This window comes from Mus caroli, chromosome 12 (genome assembly GCF_900094665.2).
Source record: "Mus caroli chromosome 12, CAROLI_EIJ_v1.1, whole genome shotgun sequence".
Taxonomy (NCBI): domain Eukaryota; kingdom Metazoa; phylum Chordata; class Mammalia; order Rodentia; family Muridae; genus Mus; species Mus caroli.
The window spans coordinates 2,024,509-2,041,625 of NC_034581.1; the positions used below are offsets into that span (position 1 = coordinate 2,024,509).

The window sequence follows — 17,117 nt, forward strand, 5'->3', positions numbered from 1 at the left end:
GATGACCTGGGGAAATGCAGAACAAAACTATACTGAGATTTGGTCTTAATGCAGTCAGAATGGCTAGCATCATGAGACGAAACAAGAGATGTCAGGGAGGCTGGGTGAGGAGAGGACCCTCCCCCAGTGCTGGTGGTAATATAGTGGGAATCATATGGAAGTTCCTCAGATAATTAGGATGGAGTTTGCACACAATCCAGCTATATCACTCTTGGGTATACACTGGAGGAATCTAAGCCAGCCGATATCAGAGATACTTGCGCATTGATGCTTATTACACCACTAGGCACAATAGCTAAGGGATGGAATCAGACTAAGTATCTGCCAGTGGGCGAAGAGTTGAAGAGAGTGAGGTATATATACACAGCTGAATATTATCCAGCCATAAAGAACATCATGCCGGTTGCAGGAAAGTGGATGAAACTGGAGAAATAACTCAAACACAGAAAGGCAAATATTGCGTTTCCCATCACACAACAACAACAACAACAAAGAAAGGAAAGAAGAGGGAGGGGGAAGCACACATGGGAAGGAAAGACAGCAAGATAAAGGGGGAGAAATGTAATCCAAGGACATTATATACATGCATGACATATCTGAACACCTTATAATATAACCCATCATTTTGTAATTAGTGTATGCTAATTAAATTGACAGTGCGCACACACATACATACATGTGCATTCACATATGTACATGCACAGGCACACACACATACAACATCACATACACAGAAAACGGCTGCAGAAACCACATCCTGGGTCTGGCATCCTAAATTCTGTTCCCCATCCCTCAAATAATAGCTTCTCTTATTCTTATCACTCTAGAAAATGTCTTTGTGAATTGTTTGCTTGATGATTGCAACCGTGTTTCTTTTTAATAAAATCTTGATTTAAAAAGGGCCCGAGGGCATGCTACCTTGAGAGTGTGTGGAAGATAATATTTAGAGACTCGTTCAATCTCTCCTGCTAATGTACGTCGTACATCGCCGTGTTTGTGTCTTTGACTTTATCTTCCTCTTACTTCCCTTGCAAGAAAGGCTACTTGGAAGAGATGAAAATACCAGGCCCTGTCAACCTCTGTAGCCTTCCTGCCACAGCACTGAAGAGTCAAATGAGCCCCAGGCTGGATGTGATCTTCTTCAGGGCACCCTAGTAGAACAGGGGATTGACTGACTGGTCCCCGCTGTCTGGGTAGGAGGTGACTAGAGCCCCTATGGGACTGTGACTGGGAGAAGGCAGGGTACTGGGAGTGTGACATTGTACATAGGGCTTAAAGGGCCATACCACCACCTGGGTCCTACAAACCAAGTAAAGTCATCCATGTTCGAGGGGACCACTGACATTTGGGATCCCTTAAGAGGAAGAATTGTGGCTACAAGGTCTGCAAGAGCTGGACAGCATAAGAAGCCTAGTTCCCAGGACAGAAGCAGAATGGGTCCTACCAGATATTAGGAGAAATGATAAAGGGTCTGTTGACAGGGAACAGGAAGCAGCCATGGCCTTTTCTAAATAGAGAGGGCAGTGAAGATGCGACGCCCCAAAGCTGGCGCTGCTGAACAGTGCTGACGTGGTCATTTGAATCCAACGTCCTCAGTACAAGTGCTGTCTGCTAGGTGACACTGATGAGTGCACGGCCACTCAGCTGCAAACGAGGAATGTGTCTGTGGGGCCTATGGCTGTGAAGCTACCTAAACTGGAATAAGGGGTCAGAGCTGGTGGCAGTAATAGAAGCTGCTCCTTCAGCAACCCCTCCATGCCAAGGCCCTCGGCAGGAGTCTCTCCGAGGGAGATATTAGGCTCTCATGCCTACCACCCTCTGTGGCAGGAAGAAGGCTGGGGGTCCTGGAGCTGGGCACCTCCACAAGCAAACTCATACTGTTCCACAGAACTGAGTATAGGAGGGTACTGGATACTTAGCAGGTCAAGTGCAGCCTGAGGGTAGGAGGAATGTACCCCCAGAGGCCAGTGTCAGGGCAGAAGGTACAAGGGGGTCTGTGTTGTCAGAGGCAGGTTTTCCACCTGTGAAATGGGGACAGTAGCGCCAATTCCCAGGCCCACAAAGGTCGTCTGTAGCACAGGTAAGGGCTGGTTACACCGCAGGCTAGCAGCAATAAGACTGTTTGATCAACACCAGATGCTGCCACTTCCCTGGACAAGCGGCAGTGGGACAAGAGGGAGAGGGAGGACAGCTCCAGGGGCATCTGCTGCTTTGAGCAGAATTTTGGAGGAATCCTGTTTGGATGGAGGCCCAGCTGGCTTTGGTGTGCAGGGAACAGTGGGTTCTGACTCTGTCTGTCACTGTCTGGGTCCAGGCACCTCTCGCCCACACAGGAGTGCTTTCTCACCCTCGTGGGTTCTGGGCACTGTGAGGCTCCTTCCCTCTGTTCGCCATCCTGCCCCTGCCTCAGCCCTGAGCCTGCAATGTCTTTTCCTCTACTATTTGTGGGAAGTCCTTAGGTCACCCCAGTGTAGCAGCCTCTCTTTATCTTATTGTTTAAAATCTTACACCAAAGTGGGGTGTGGTGGTGCCTGCCTATAATTACAGAACTTGGGAGAAAGGTCATGCGTTCAAGGATTTCCTGGGCTACAGAAGCAATTCTAGGCTGCTTTGGGCTATGTGGGACCCTGTCTCAGGCATACAGAACAGGATGTCCCCTCACACCCAGCATCACATGCTTATTTTATCTAGTTGCACTTATATAAACGCGTGATTCCAAAAGGCAGGCATTCTCTAGACTTTGTATACAATATTCTCTACATATCCATAAGTCACATTTATTGTGCTTTCAAATCTTTGGTGCTTTTGCTTATTATTTTTGTCTGCTCATTCTGTTATTTAGAAAGTATATTAAAACATCCTAATGATTATTAATTAAACAAAAAATTCCCTTGAATTCTATTAGTTTTCACTTAATTTATTTCAAGGCTATGTTCTATGTTTTTGGATGCAAGCAATTATAATTTCTAGGTTAACTGAGGTAATTGTAGATTAATTCTTTCCTTCTTTCCATTCTTTCCTGATCTTGGTAGCTAGAGCTGTTAAAAAAATAACATGAAGTATTCTTTCTAACCCCAGTACTAGGGCCAGCAAGCCAAGTCAGTGGGTAAAGGCACCTGCCTGTGAGCCCAGCAACTGAGTCTGATCTCTTGAAGCCACGGTGGGAACAGAAAACCGATTTCCAAAGGTGTGCCGATTTCTAAAAGGTGTAGTGAATTATATACACATGCTGTGATATGGATATTCACACACACACACACGCACACACACACACACACACACACACACACACACCACACGCATGCACACACACACACACTCATGATAACAATAATTAAATGTAAAACTGTCCAAAATAATAAAACCTATTTAAGAAAACAATTTCTAATTTGATTTTGAAGTAAAAAAAATCAAAGAAATATATATAGGTATAGAAAACATATCAAAGATAACATTTACTATGCTGCTCCGTTTAATCTTCTTCTCTTTATTGGGTCAGCATCTATAAACCTGAAATCCTCAGGTCTAAGTCATCCTTTTCCTTATTGTCTTCTGTTCCCCTTCTCTCCCTTCCCTTCCTCTCCCTTCCTTTGTCTTTTCCTTCTCATGGGTTATGGGTTTTGTATTATTTTATTGTAATATTGCATTCTTTTCTTCTAATTACCCTGGATCTACCAAAGTCTCAAAATACCTACTTTGGTTTCTTGCCAATTCAAAAGCCTCAAAATAACTTCACTCCATTTACCCACTCGCAAGTTCTCTGAGCCCATTCTCTGTCTCTGAACACTGTTTCCCAAGAAGAGTGTTTTAAATTGCTTGGTTTGATCACTACTCATGCAGGCAGGGGCTTACATTCCCATTGTTTTTACTGCTCAGATGCTTTTCCTCTTGAATTAGTTTTCTCTTGTCTTCAGAACCCATTAGCCCACCCTTTAGGCATAGATTATTGAATATGTTTTATTTATCACTACTTTAAAATTTCTACCCATATTATTTCTTCTAAGGAAGTTTTCATTGGGCACACGACTCTAAGCTGGTCATGTCAGTGCTTTAAAGGCGACACCTTGTTGTCGTTGGGTGCCTAGTGCCTCTGCTGGGAAGGCAGCTACATGCCTACCTCTGTATCTTTAAAAGTAAGCTGTCTCTTTGTGCCTGTTTTTGATTTTTAATCTTTGTTTTTCATTGTTGACAGTTTTACTATAAGTGCCTTGCTGCGGCTTCTCTTCGGTTATCCCTCTTGGAATTTTAGTGTTTCTTGCATCTGTGACTTGAAGTCTTCAACAGTTTAGGGATGGCGTCTGCCATTCTCCTTGAAATACTGCCTCTGACTCATTTTCTCTCTACTCCTCGGAGGCCCAGTTTATGTTAGACATTTTTACTGTAACTCCGGTGTCTCTCACCTTTTTTTGCATTTCCCCCTTCTTGTGTCTCTTCTTAATGCTGCATTTTAAAAAATCTGATTTATCTATTATTTATCTGAGACAGGGTCATATTATGAGTTCGAGGCCAACCTGGTCTACAGAGTAAGTTCCAGGACAGCCAGGGCTATACAGAAAAAACCCTGTCTCAAAAAACCAAAAACCAAAAAAAAAACCCAAAAAACAAAAACAAAAAACAAACAAAAAAAAAAAAAAAGAAAGAAAAAGAAAATACTCCAAATTTGTCTTTTAGTCCTTTGACCATGGCATATTATAGTTTAACAACAATCTGGCTACTTCAGTGTATCTGAAGCCCCACTGTCTCTCTCTTAATATTTTGATGCTCCTGGTCTAGAGACAGTTGATAATGTTTTCCTATATCCAGCAATTGTGTTCCGGATTCTGTCTTTACATATCTCGTTCAAAAACACTCTGAAGCCTAGGATGCTATATTCCTCCCAACATTGCTTGCTTTGGCTGGGCATTTGGGCACACTAGCAATATGGAATCATCTCAATTCAAGATGATTAAAGTAAAAAGGCAGCCCTTGAGGGAGCCCAGGTGTGGCTTTCAGAGTCCCACCCAAGTTTCAGAGCCTGTAGAAGGGTCATCATACCCACTGGGTCTCTTGACTCACTCTGGGTTCCAATCTCTGCCCTCTGCCAGACCCAAGCTTTTGGATGTCTAATCAGAACAGACAGTTCCTTCTACAGAACCTGGCTATAACATATTACCCACCCACCCCACCCCTGCTATGGGCCTCACCGCTCCCCCTGATCTAATGGCATCTCACCATCCCATCAGCTCTTCGGAGCCGTCAAAGCCATGGTTGCCACACACTGCCAAACTTCTATTAGCTTCAGCAGAAGGCTGGACCGTTAGGATGCTGCGTGTCTCTTTTAAGTTCCTTCTAAGTCCATTATTATATCCTAGCAAAAAGTAAGGCAACTTATAGAGTAGGTTCTACCTGTAGGCTCTGGGGTCCACCAAGGAATTGGAGTTCAAATCCAACCAGGAGTTGGATTCTCGCCGGTCACGTATGTTAACGGCACAGTGTTGTACTCTTTTAACTTCTCTGCATCTCAGTTACCACAGCCATAAATATAGATACTCCCTCCAGGTTTCATTTAAAGACTTCCAAGTGACCAGGTCAAGTGCTTTAGGTCTTCACACACACTATGAATCTAGGAAGCATCTGTCATCATTATTATCACCGATCGACTTGAATGTCTCAAAGCCTCCCATTTCCCCCTTTCCCACTGGCATTACAGACATCTAGGCTACCTGCATTTCGGCTGGTGTTCCTGCTCCCTGTCCGTCTTGCTGACCATCCAGAGAGAGAATTCTGAGATTGCTGTGCCAAGGAAGTCCTTTGGTGACTTTCCACAGCCCTTGGAGGCACTCCACAGCGGCTGCTCCTCTAGGGTTGTCACCAGCTCCCAGGTGAATGGGCTACTTCTCAGTCCTCAAAGAACCTAAGCTTGGTTTTCTATCATTGGGCCTCTCTAGGGAGATCTTCTGCCTCCACTGGCTCATCTTCACCCAGCTACTTACAGCTGCATGGTCTCAGCTTACCAGACGTTCTCAACCTTCCTAATGCTGTGGCCCTTTAATACAGTGCCTCGTGCTATGGTGACCTCAATCATAGAGTTATTTTGTTGCTACTTTCTAGCTGTAATTTATGGATTGCTACTGTTATGGATTGTGATGTATATATCTGATATGTGTGGGGGTAGTAACCCACAGGTTGGGAACCACTGGCTTAGACATAACACCCACAGGAACAGGCATGCAGTGCCTTCCGTGGTCACTGCAGATTATGGCCACCTTGCTGTGATATCTTCAGCCCACGCACATGAGTGAAAGTGATTCTACTTAACTTCTACACATTCAACATCTAGCACACTGCCTGAGATACCCATGACACTTAACACACATTTGTCATATGAACAAATGACTAAACGATCCATGAGAGAGGTCAATGGACTCACAGACAAAACAGAACTCAGTGCCTGGCTTCACCTTTTGGTTGCCACCTTCTGGAACCAGTTAGGTAGGGTTTCCATTGCTGTGAAGAGACACCATGACAAAGGCAACTCTTACAAAGGACAACACTTAATTGAGGGTGACTTACAGGTCCTGAGGTTCAATCCATTGTCATCATGGCAGGAAGCATGACGATATGTAGGCAGGCATGGCACTAGAGGAGCTAACTTCTACATCTTGTTCCAAAGGCAAACAGGACAAGACTGAATCTCTCAGACAGCTAGAAGGAGGGTCTCAAAGCCCATCCCCACAGTGACACACTTCTTTCAACAAGGCCATGCCTACTCCACACCTCCTGATAGTACCACTCCCTGGGTCAAGAATATTCTAATCACCACACATACTGATTCCCTTTGTGTTGTTCTATTTCCATTCCTGCCACAGGGCTCTCCAAAAACCTGCAAATATTTTGTTTCCTAATTGCTTATCTACCCCTTAATCACACAGTGGTTTTATTATTATCATCACCACCATTGCTGTTATTATTGATGGCGATAAATAAAACAACATAAAAGTATTTGCAGGAAAAAAACCCAATTGTGTGATTTAGAATTTTTAATTACTGTGAGTTGGGGGTTTGTAGTGGGTGTCCTGTTTGAGGATGGATTATACTCAGTGTTACCCCAATGGGTTTGGTATCTAAATGCTCCATATTGTAATTTACACCCTTAGGGGCCCACGGCATGCAGAAAACCATCAAGTCTTGTAGCTATCTGGTTCCTATCAGCATCACGTTCTCCAAATGAAAGCATTTCAATTAAAGGATGAATTTACCAGAGCAAATGTGAGGTGTGTATTTTGTGAATTATAGCTCTAACTTTGAATGAAAACAAAACAACAAATGTTTTCTGAGCTCCTATGATATGGCAGGCATTGAAGATAAGACAAAGAGGAAGGGGACTGAGCCCTTCCTCCAAGGAGACCTGTGTCTTGCTGGGGAAGGAGACTACACAAAAGAAGAACAGCAAAGGCATTAAGCCAACAGGCAAGACCCCAGGGCTATGCGTTGCTGCAGTTGCCACACTTACAGACACAGGTTTGCTCTCTTCTTACGAGGAACACTGGCCAGACAGTTTTCATGTCTTGCCTTTCACTTCTGCACCATCCCAGAGATGGATGTGGGGTTGCTACCTTTGTGTGGATACTAAAAGGTGACATTTTGGGCCAGTCACTGATAACCTCTTCGTTTAATCATCAGTTCTCCTCCTCTCCCCCTTTCTTGCCATGGCTCAATTCAAATTACCTGCACCCCCCAGGTGTTTGAGAATCTAAGTTGACTGCAGGGATAAATTGGGGGCATGCTGATTCTCACAAGGACAGGTTCTTGCTCACATAGGAAATGAGTCCAGAACCCTTTAATGACTGAGATGCTGTAGCTCAGGAGACAGATCAGTTGACAAAATTCTTGCTGGGCACCTGAACTTGGATACCCATCACCCAGGAACAAGTTGGATGTGGTGGTGAATGTGTGTAACCCCAGCACTAGGCAAGGCACAGAGCAGAAACAGGATTAATTCCTAGGGTTTCTTAGTCAGCTAATCTTGCTGAATGGCTGAGCTCCAGGTTCAGAGAGAGACTGGAAAGACGAAGGTAGACAGCAGTAGAGGAAGACATTTGCTGCCAACCTTAAGGCTTCATTCACACACATAGACATACACATTCACACACATGTATACACATGAACACATACAGATGTGTGTGCATGTGTGCACATGTACACATACAGGGATGAGACAGAGTGTGTAGATAGGGTGAGATTCAATTTCAGATATTTAATTAAAAATGACCTTTCCACTTGGCTGGGACTGAAACACTGAGCAGATTATGTGTATATTCTCTTGGACTTCTCATGTCCACTCCATCCCCGTGGCACCTCTTTTTTTTTTTCCCCCCGAGACAGGGTTTATCTGTAGTATAGCCCTGGCTGTCCTGGAACTCACTTTGTAGACCATGCTGGCCTCGAACTTAGAAATCTGCCTGCCTCTGCCTCCCAAGTGCTGGGATTAAAGGCATACACCATCACACCTGGTGCCCCTTGGCACCTCTTAAAGAGCCTAGAGAAAAGAGATTCTTGTGTGGGGTCAGAATGACCTTCTTGCAGCTCTTTGGTCCACCTCCGATTTCCTGTGTTCTCTGGGTGGTCTGCTGGCCTGCTCTGATTCGAATCTCCTTACTTGCTGAGTGGCCATGCTCTGTTGTGATGTGAATGGTATGACACCATCAATGTCCCTGTGCTGAAAACCAAATCCCAGTGGGAAGGAATTAGGAGGTGGGGTGTCTGGGGTCATGAGAGTAGAGACTTTATAATGGGATTAGTGTCCTTACAAGGGACTTGAGAGTCCAAAAGCCACCACTTCTGCTAAGGGACATCAGAGAAAGGGCAATATCCATGAACCAGTAAATAGCCCTTACAGACACCAAGCCTTTTAACTGGCATCTTGACCTTGGGCATTTATATTGTTTGGGAACCACCTAGATTATGGGCTTCTGTTATAGCAACTACAAGAGACTGAGACAAACCCTTAGGACTTTGTGGGGCTTGAAAGGCACTAGGATAGTGCTGGCCCCTGGGGTCAGCTCAGCGGGTGCCAGGCTGCTGTTTTTGCTGACATGCTGCCCATAGTTGCCTGCTTACTACCCACCCATACTCCTAGAAAAGATTCTCTCCTTCCTCTGCTCTCCCTTCAGTTTAGCTTCAGAAGAACAACGCTGATAAAACCAATGCATACCGAGCTGTGAATGATTTGTTTCCTCTGGAGGTTAAAACTGCTAATTGCGTTTTATAAGAAAAGGAATTTCATAAAGAGAACATTTAATTGTTAAATTGGTCAGGACGAATACAGAATTTTGGGCATTTCCCTCAAGATGCTTGCAGGCAGTACCTAACACTGGGCTCAGATCTACTGGCGATGGGGAATTGAGACTCATCTGGCAGAAAAGGCAGAGGCAGAGGGAGCCACAGGAAAGGCAGTCAGAGTCACACAAGAGACCTTCAGAAAATGACATCAAGAGGCTTCTTCACCTCCATCAAGGCTGAGGAGGGCCAAGATTCCCAGCTTCCCCGGACACCTGCTCCGTGCAATGTCCAGTTCTGACAGGGAGGGCAGCCTCTGTTTGCAGCATACATCTGTCTAAAGACTATCTGGGGAACAGGAATGCATCTCAGTGGTAGAATACCCACTTAGCAGAAGTCTTGGGGTTCAATCTCCAGGATCTATAAAAAGGGGAGGCATGGGTGGGGAGATACCTCAATCTAATGAGTAATTATTTTACAAGCTCAAGGATTCCAATTTGATTCTCAGATCCCACATAAAAGGCTGGGCATTGGGTACAGGCTGGTCAGCCTAGTGCTGGGGAATTGGAGGCATGTAGGTCTCTGGGGTTTATGGCTAGGCAGTGTGGCTTACCTGGCAAGCTTCAGATCAGGAAGAGACCATGTCTCCCAACAAAGGGACTGTCCCTAAGCAATGGCACCTGAGGTTGCACTCTGACCTCTACATGTACAAGCTCACACATGTGCACGTATGATTTCACAGATATGCACAGCTGTGCACACCCACATTAAAGAATGTTTTGGAACCAGTCATTCTCTCTTCCCTCCCCTCCCTTCCCCCATCACAGGTTGGCTCTCACTCCTGTATACTCAAATTGTTTTCTTTTATGAAAGGTTTGCGGTTTGCTGAAGATCGGGAAGGTTCTGCAATGCTATAGTACCAAGGAGACAGAGGTTTGTATATAACTCCTACATTCATTATAATCCTCTTTCTTCAGGCCCAGAGGCTAGGATATGTGTCAATTTTCATGGGCAGTTTAATCAGTAAGGATTTACATGCTCTGCAAATAGGACTGAAACAGAAACTGGAAGGAGGAAGGAACAGGATTCTTTCATCCTGTCCTTCACAACACAGCCTCTGACAGGGATCCAGGGCTCCTCCCTGGTTTGTGGAGGTCTGGCCTGGCTCTCTGGGGACTACCTACAGCAATGACAATAAACCGAGAGTAGGAGTCATCCAATGAAGATATTATGCTGCCCTCTATTTGCTGGGGACTTACTTCAGGGTCGTATAGAGCAGCAGTCTGAGAGACGAGAACAGGAGCGAGTGAGTCAATGAGGTGCTTAGCTAACCAACCCTCAGGTCCTTCTCCATCAGCAAGGCCTGGGCTTTGCCCTCTCATTGGTGAGAAGGCATTTACTCACTAGGCCCTGATGGGCACCTGGGTGAGGACAGAAGGCATGCAGGAGTCATGGCGGCCAGCCATGGAGTACAGTAGAGGCTGCCTGGGAGAGAAGAGTGGTGCAGCAGAGGCCTGGAGTGGAATTTATACCGAGTTCTATGCTCTTGGGTGTTGTTCCCACTTCCATTTCTTGCATATATATACATATATACATACACACACATATATATTGCATATATATATACATATACATATATATCATATATATATCACATACATATATATATATGTTCATATATATATATATGTATATGAACATTAGCCAAAATGCCCCCAAGTCACTTGGGCTTTCTATTTGGCAGATGGACATCAGCTCCCAGGGCCTGAGACCTCAGGGTACATTCAGTGTCAGAACGAGAAGGAACAGGTCCCTGTGTCCACCTCCAGGGCTCCTGCTGCTGCCTGCAAGGGATGCCATCTCCCATGAAATCTGCCACTTTTATCACATCAGTTCTTTTCTCTGGTGACACTCATGTCCCAGTGGGACCACTTATCAGCAAGGTCTGCTACCAGCAGCACCTGCCTCAGTCTTAAAGCAGAAATTATCTCCAACTATGCAGGCATCCTTGGTATAGGGCACTTCATGTTGGATAGCCACGGAATCCCCTCTGGGGCTATACCAGCCCTTGGGTATTAAGGACCTGGCCACATTAGGACTATCCTTCCACATGCCCAGGCCTGAGCCCATGGAACTGACTTCATGGATCAGCAGCTACCTCCTTATAAGTCCCTTGGATACCTCTAGGCATAGTCCTTCAGGATGGATGACAGGGACAATATGAGGTGGCCAAGGAGAACCCTGAAGCTTCTGTGCTTAGCTCTGTGATAAACCAAGGGTACACCTTTCCCTCTAGACTGCGTTCAGAGCCGCATCACATCAAGACAGGGATGGCCACAGTGATCCCTTGCCTGGAAGTGGATTTCTGACTCAGTTCATAGCTTCTGTGAGTGTCAGCAGCAGCAGAGGGGACGGTCTCCCCGCTTGGCTCTTCTATCTCTCTCTCTTTCAAAAATCAGCTCTTTCAGAGTTCTTGTTCTAAATGCCCAGTGCCATCCGAGAGGCCTGGACTCAGATCCCACCTGTACATCAAAGATGGGCTAGAAGATTCCAGAGCTCCTCAAGTTCTGGGGTTCAATATACTTATCCCTAGATGCAGTGGTCAAAGCCTGCTAGAGGTCCCTGAGAACTCAATGGGCCTGCGCCAGGCTGTTTGAATAGATGCTCTCTGTCCCAGTCTGCAGGACGCAGATCACAAAGCTCTTTGGTGGCTGGTGAGAGGACCTGGTCTGGCCAATCCCAATGGGACAAGTAGAACTTACTGGCAGAGGCCTCACCTCTGGCAGATTTCTTGGCCCCATTAGCCATAGAAATGGCCGTAGGCTGGGTATAACCCACTGCTCTAGGGTCCTGAGAATTATAGCCAGCTTTCTGCGACCTTGGACCTGCTCTCTCAATCCTTTGTGGAAGCCTTGGGGGGAGGGATTCAGTCACCACCTTGAGGAAAGGCACTGTCTTGATCTGTGACCCTATCTGATGCCTTACAATCAGGGCAGACATAGGGGCAGCTGTCTCCATACACAGTCCCTCATTCCAGCTTGGCCAAAGCTGCACTGCCTTCCTCAGCAATCACAGAGCTCCAGCCACTGCAGCATTGCTTGCAAGCCCACGCTGGTCCCGGCTGGGAAGATAGCTCTCAATTACCAGCCGTTCTGAGTCAATGGATCGCCCCATCCTCGGTCACCCAGCTGAGCCCGGGAACCCAATGAGTCCCAGCCTCATACGCTTCCCTTCAGGAATCAGACCACTGGGAGGAAAGAACCCAGCATCTAAATAAACATATTCACCTAGCATAGCTGTCTTGAGAGGTTCTTTTCTTTTAAGTCATAGCTCTCTGACTCTCTTACTTTTCTGGCGGCTTAGTGACCTCACATGGGATCCAGGGCAACAGGAGGTTGGGGGTGGCATGGTAGGTTGGGTGGACTCTCTGACTCAGGAACAGCCTTCAGCTGTCCAGGACAGACAGTCTTCAGGAGGCCGTGAGCAGCTCGGCCACTGCTGTTACTAAGAAAAGCCCAAGGATAAAGACAGCTGCTTGCATTGCAGAGGCCCTGAGGCTGGGGGGGAGGTAGGACTCAGGAGATCCTTGAGACTTGGGGAGGAAAGTCAGGTCTCACTGACTGGGGGTGTACAGCTGTCCCCTAGTTTATCAGGATAAAGAGGCCCTGGGCTCTGGCTGCTTTTGATTATGGGGAGGTAGGATACAGGCTAGCAAGACTCTGGGACCCCTAGAATAGAATAGGGGCATTTGTTTGCCCAGGTACAGAGGACCACAAACATACTTGGAATCCCTTTACTTAATTGTGTATGTGTTTTCCTGAGATGTTAGTCATGGTCACTGGATTCTGCATTCTCTACTCTAGAAATGTATCCTTCTCTGGTTGCATGGTCTTAACCTTGATAGCTTCTTGCAGTGCTTTATATGGAAGCAGTAGCGATTAACTGAACCCCATATATGTTCTAGACTCTGGAAGACTTGGAGTTTAAGAGGCGTGATCCCATAGAAGAGTGACTCTGGGTCTCATCAGGTTAGACCAAGTCAGCTAGCGTGGTGGGTCTGCGTGAGAAGCTAACTCCTGAGATGCTCTAGTGAGAAGGTACACTCAGGCTTTCTACTCCTTGTCTCGGAGTCCAGAGTATACCCATAGAGTCTCCTCTGTTCTTCCAGAACCACTGAAGGTGGAAGGCAATCCAAGGAGGGAAAGGGGGTCAGCTTTCACAGGCTCCAGCTGGGTCTTTAACTCCCACCCTGGGGCAGAAAGTGGTCCCTAAGGAGTATCTGCTCTCATCTTAGGCAGGGACCTAAGGATCCCTCAACATTCCAAACATGGCTTATTATAACCCCAAACATTCATGCTTTCCTATGGCAAACACAGATTAGGGAGCTGGAAAAAATATGTATACATACATATACACACATATATAAAATATATGCCAATGTGCCATTTCTGAGTGGGACTTTCCTCTCTTACAGCCCCACAGATGACTTCAACTCCTATAACTACCATTAGCAAGTCATTCATATATAAATTCACACACCCAGAGCACATTCATTGAATGCAGATATTCAGTTATCAAGGATGCTATCCTCTTATCCAAAGTCCATTTAATGAACAAAACTTGTATTCCCATTTGCTGAACTCCTCAGTGGCTCCAGATGTTCACACATGCTTTAGGCCTGTTGGTATTACAATTCTTTCTCCTCCTCCTCCTCCTCCCCCTTCCCCCTCCCCCTCCTCCCCCTCCTTCTCCTCCCCCTCCTTCTCCTCCCCCTCCTTCTCCTCCTCCTCCCCCTCCTCCTCCCGTCCCCCACCCTCTCCTCTCTCTGTGTTAGTGTTCACAGGTCCCTGTAGCTCATTGAGTGGTTAAGGGGTTTGCACAGACTCCAGTCTGAACTCTTTTAACAATTTGCATACTTGCTTGCTAGAGGTTAACTTCTCTAGGGTTCAGTGTTCTCAGTTGTAAAATGGGGTAACGATATCTACATTAGGATTGTTGTGAGCTTCAGCAAGATGCCGAGAAGGGCTTACAGAAGCTTTGGGTCCACTGTGGGCAAACAGTGATGGCCACCATATCGTCATTTATATTCTCAGTAGAGATTGGGGGCATTGGTGACTTACTAGTTGACTTAGAGCAGAAAGCTGACCTGAAGGTGGGCGGACTTCACAGGAGCCATGTCTTTCTCTGTCCCCCTTCGAAAAGCTTCCTTTTGTCTGGGCAGAAGTCTCTCATCCAGAGAACACTTTACTTAAGAATGATCCCATGTATCTTACCTTGGATTCAAGAGAGACTGTTTAACCCAACTGCACAACAGCCAGGCTGAGGGGTGGAATAGGACCTCCTCATTTGAAAGGCCCTGTAGCCTGACAGCAGGGTGTGGAGGTTCAGCCTTGATATTTGGCTAACAACGATGCTCATTAGACCAGAGAACTAAGCTGTGAGCTCAGGTTGGAAGATCAAGGCATTTTAGCTCGGGAAGAGGAGTCCTTAAACCTGTAACTCGCTCCCTCTCTCTCCACCCCATGCTTTCCCAAGGATGTTAGTTAATATGGGCAGTCTGAATAACCTTGTTTCCTCCTTACATCCATGCCTATAAAAGGATGCTATGTTATCCCAATTGCCCATAATTCATCACGCCAAATTCCCCTCCATCTGGAGGCTTATACAACTGTTGAAAAGTTGTCACTATAACCCATTGTCATTGAAACCTTTTATGAACCAGCCTACATTTTTATGTCAAAAATTTATCTTAATGGCCTCACAGCTCTTACCTCCAATTATTCCAGTGTCATCGACCTCCAGCTCAGACTGCATTCCAGCTAAGATGTGAGAACAAATTCCCTCTTCAGCTCTCCCCTAACCCTGCACTTAAAATAGGAGGAAACCTCTGGGTGAGCATGATGCCTTGCCTGAAGTGGTACACGCGTGCAGAATGTATGAGGGAATGGCATCTGTGGGGGACCCAAAAGGCAGGCCACGGAATGAGGCACCTGGGTAGCTGAGGGTTAATACAGAGCTATGCTAGGCAGTTGCCACGTGGGGGAAAGCACAAAGGAGGGACATGGAACCTAGATGCCGGGCACAGAGGCCAGGATCCTAAGAATACACTAAAAGACACAGGCAAAGTAGGGGTGCCTGTGGCCCTGAACCTGCAGCTGGAAGGGCAGGCTAGAGTCCCTGCTGCCAGCTTCTTTGTTCTTTCAAAGGGAAATCAGCCTTGCCCTTCTCTCTGCCTCCCTCCACCTGCTTCAGGTGCTCAGCTTCAGGAATGAGCAATCCTGGAACCAGAAAGGATGCTTGGGAGTGCGTGGGATTAGAGCCGAGATTTCTTAGGACCCTACTCTAAGCAAGCTGGGTGGGTTGATGGTGGCAGCTCCTGAGGGGTGTCATGTCACAACTGTCTTTTCCATGCCCATTCTACCTGTCCCCCTTCCTGTCCCAGGAGCCACCAGGCACACAATGGCACCGTGTAGTGCTCAGGATCAGCCATTTTAATCTATCAGGCTCTCTATACCCATACTGCAAGTAAGACAGCCCAGGTGCTCAGAATGATGAGAAGCCCCAGTCCATTTGGACATGCTGGTGCAAGCCTATTAGCTTAGCACTTAGGAGGCTGAGGCAGGAGGGCCATGAGATCAAATCCAGCCTGGATTACATGATGGGAGCCTGTCTCAAATATCAAAACAACAAAGCAGAATCCTTCCCATGGGTTTGCAAGCTGGTGCTCCTCATGGATCTGCAGAGTCATCTCTGCTGCAGATGCTGTTACAATCGGTGACACCAGTGAGGAGCAATGAGCGTTGTTTTCTGTGACTCTGTGCTAATAATGGCTCTCAGCCATGCTTGGCTGCAGAGGTACTGAGCATCACAGGATGTGAGTTCAAGCAAGGAAGGGGCATGCGTTCTCGTGCACAGCATGTGTAAGCATGTGAACATGCTCTTATGGTACAGTGAATGCCATTTTCATTTGTACTTTTGGTTTCAGTACCCATTTGCACTTTGTCTTAGAACAGGTCAGACCTGAGTTCAAAAATCTTATAAGGGTGTTTACCTTATAGATGAGCTGGCTTAAAAAAAAATCCTTAACCCTCAATTTTTCACCTTAAAATAGTGATGATAATAATCTGGCCCACAGGATTTGATGCATATATGTGCAAGGCACTTACTCACACCTGGCAGGTAGCAAAGATTCACAAATGCCACCCACCATCACGGCTGCTCTTACTTATAGCTCCGCTTGCACAATCGGTGCTAATCATTACCACTGATGCTCTTTCCAGATCCGTGTCCTTTGGAGCAGTCCAGCCTTATCTCTCACTGACGAGAGCCTCATTCTGCACCTCAGAACCCAGGCAAGAACTATTCCAGAGAGGGGACAAAGCCCTGAGCCATATTGCAGGGGTGTGGAAGGAAGTCTATAGAAGAACCTACCTACCTACTCACCCATCCATCTTAGGTCAGGGCTAGATGGAACCTCGTAGATTCTTGTTTTAGAAATGGGTATTAGATCGTGGTGAATTTGAGACCCAACCTGGAGGAGTTCCAGGGGTCTAGCCCTTTACCTCTTGCTTTCCCTATGGGGACTCCTTTTTGGGTTAGGTCCAAATCTCCTCCAGGACTTTTGAGCTCTGGTCTTTTTCCCCTCATTCATTTATATGGTCTCATCCTTTCTCGGAGGGCAGTACCTCTACTCCCACTTGCTTGGTGGATTGTTCCCCCTAACCATCATGCTGTCCTGCTCCTCTGTCTGTCCCTGAGTCTCTGCCTTCTCAGCCGCCTTCAGGATAGCTGTGATGTCTGCTGGAGCTGTCACCATAGCTATAGGTAGCCTTATTTTACTCTCTGACTTTTGTTGTGGC

General features: G+C 46.4%; 1 protein-coding gene across 1 annotated transcript in view; it reads right to left on the minus strand.

Annotated features, from left to right (window-relative positions):
* Klhl29 (kelch like family member 29) overlaps positions 1–17,117 on the minus strand; it is a 303,183-nt gene that overhangs the window by 90,072 nt on the left and 195,994 nt on the right. The gene's annotated exons all lie outside the window — the stretch shown is intronic.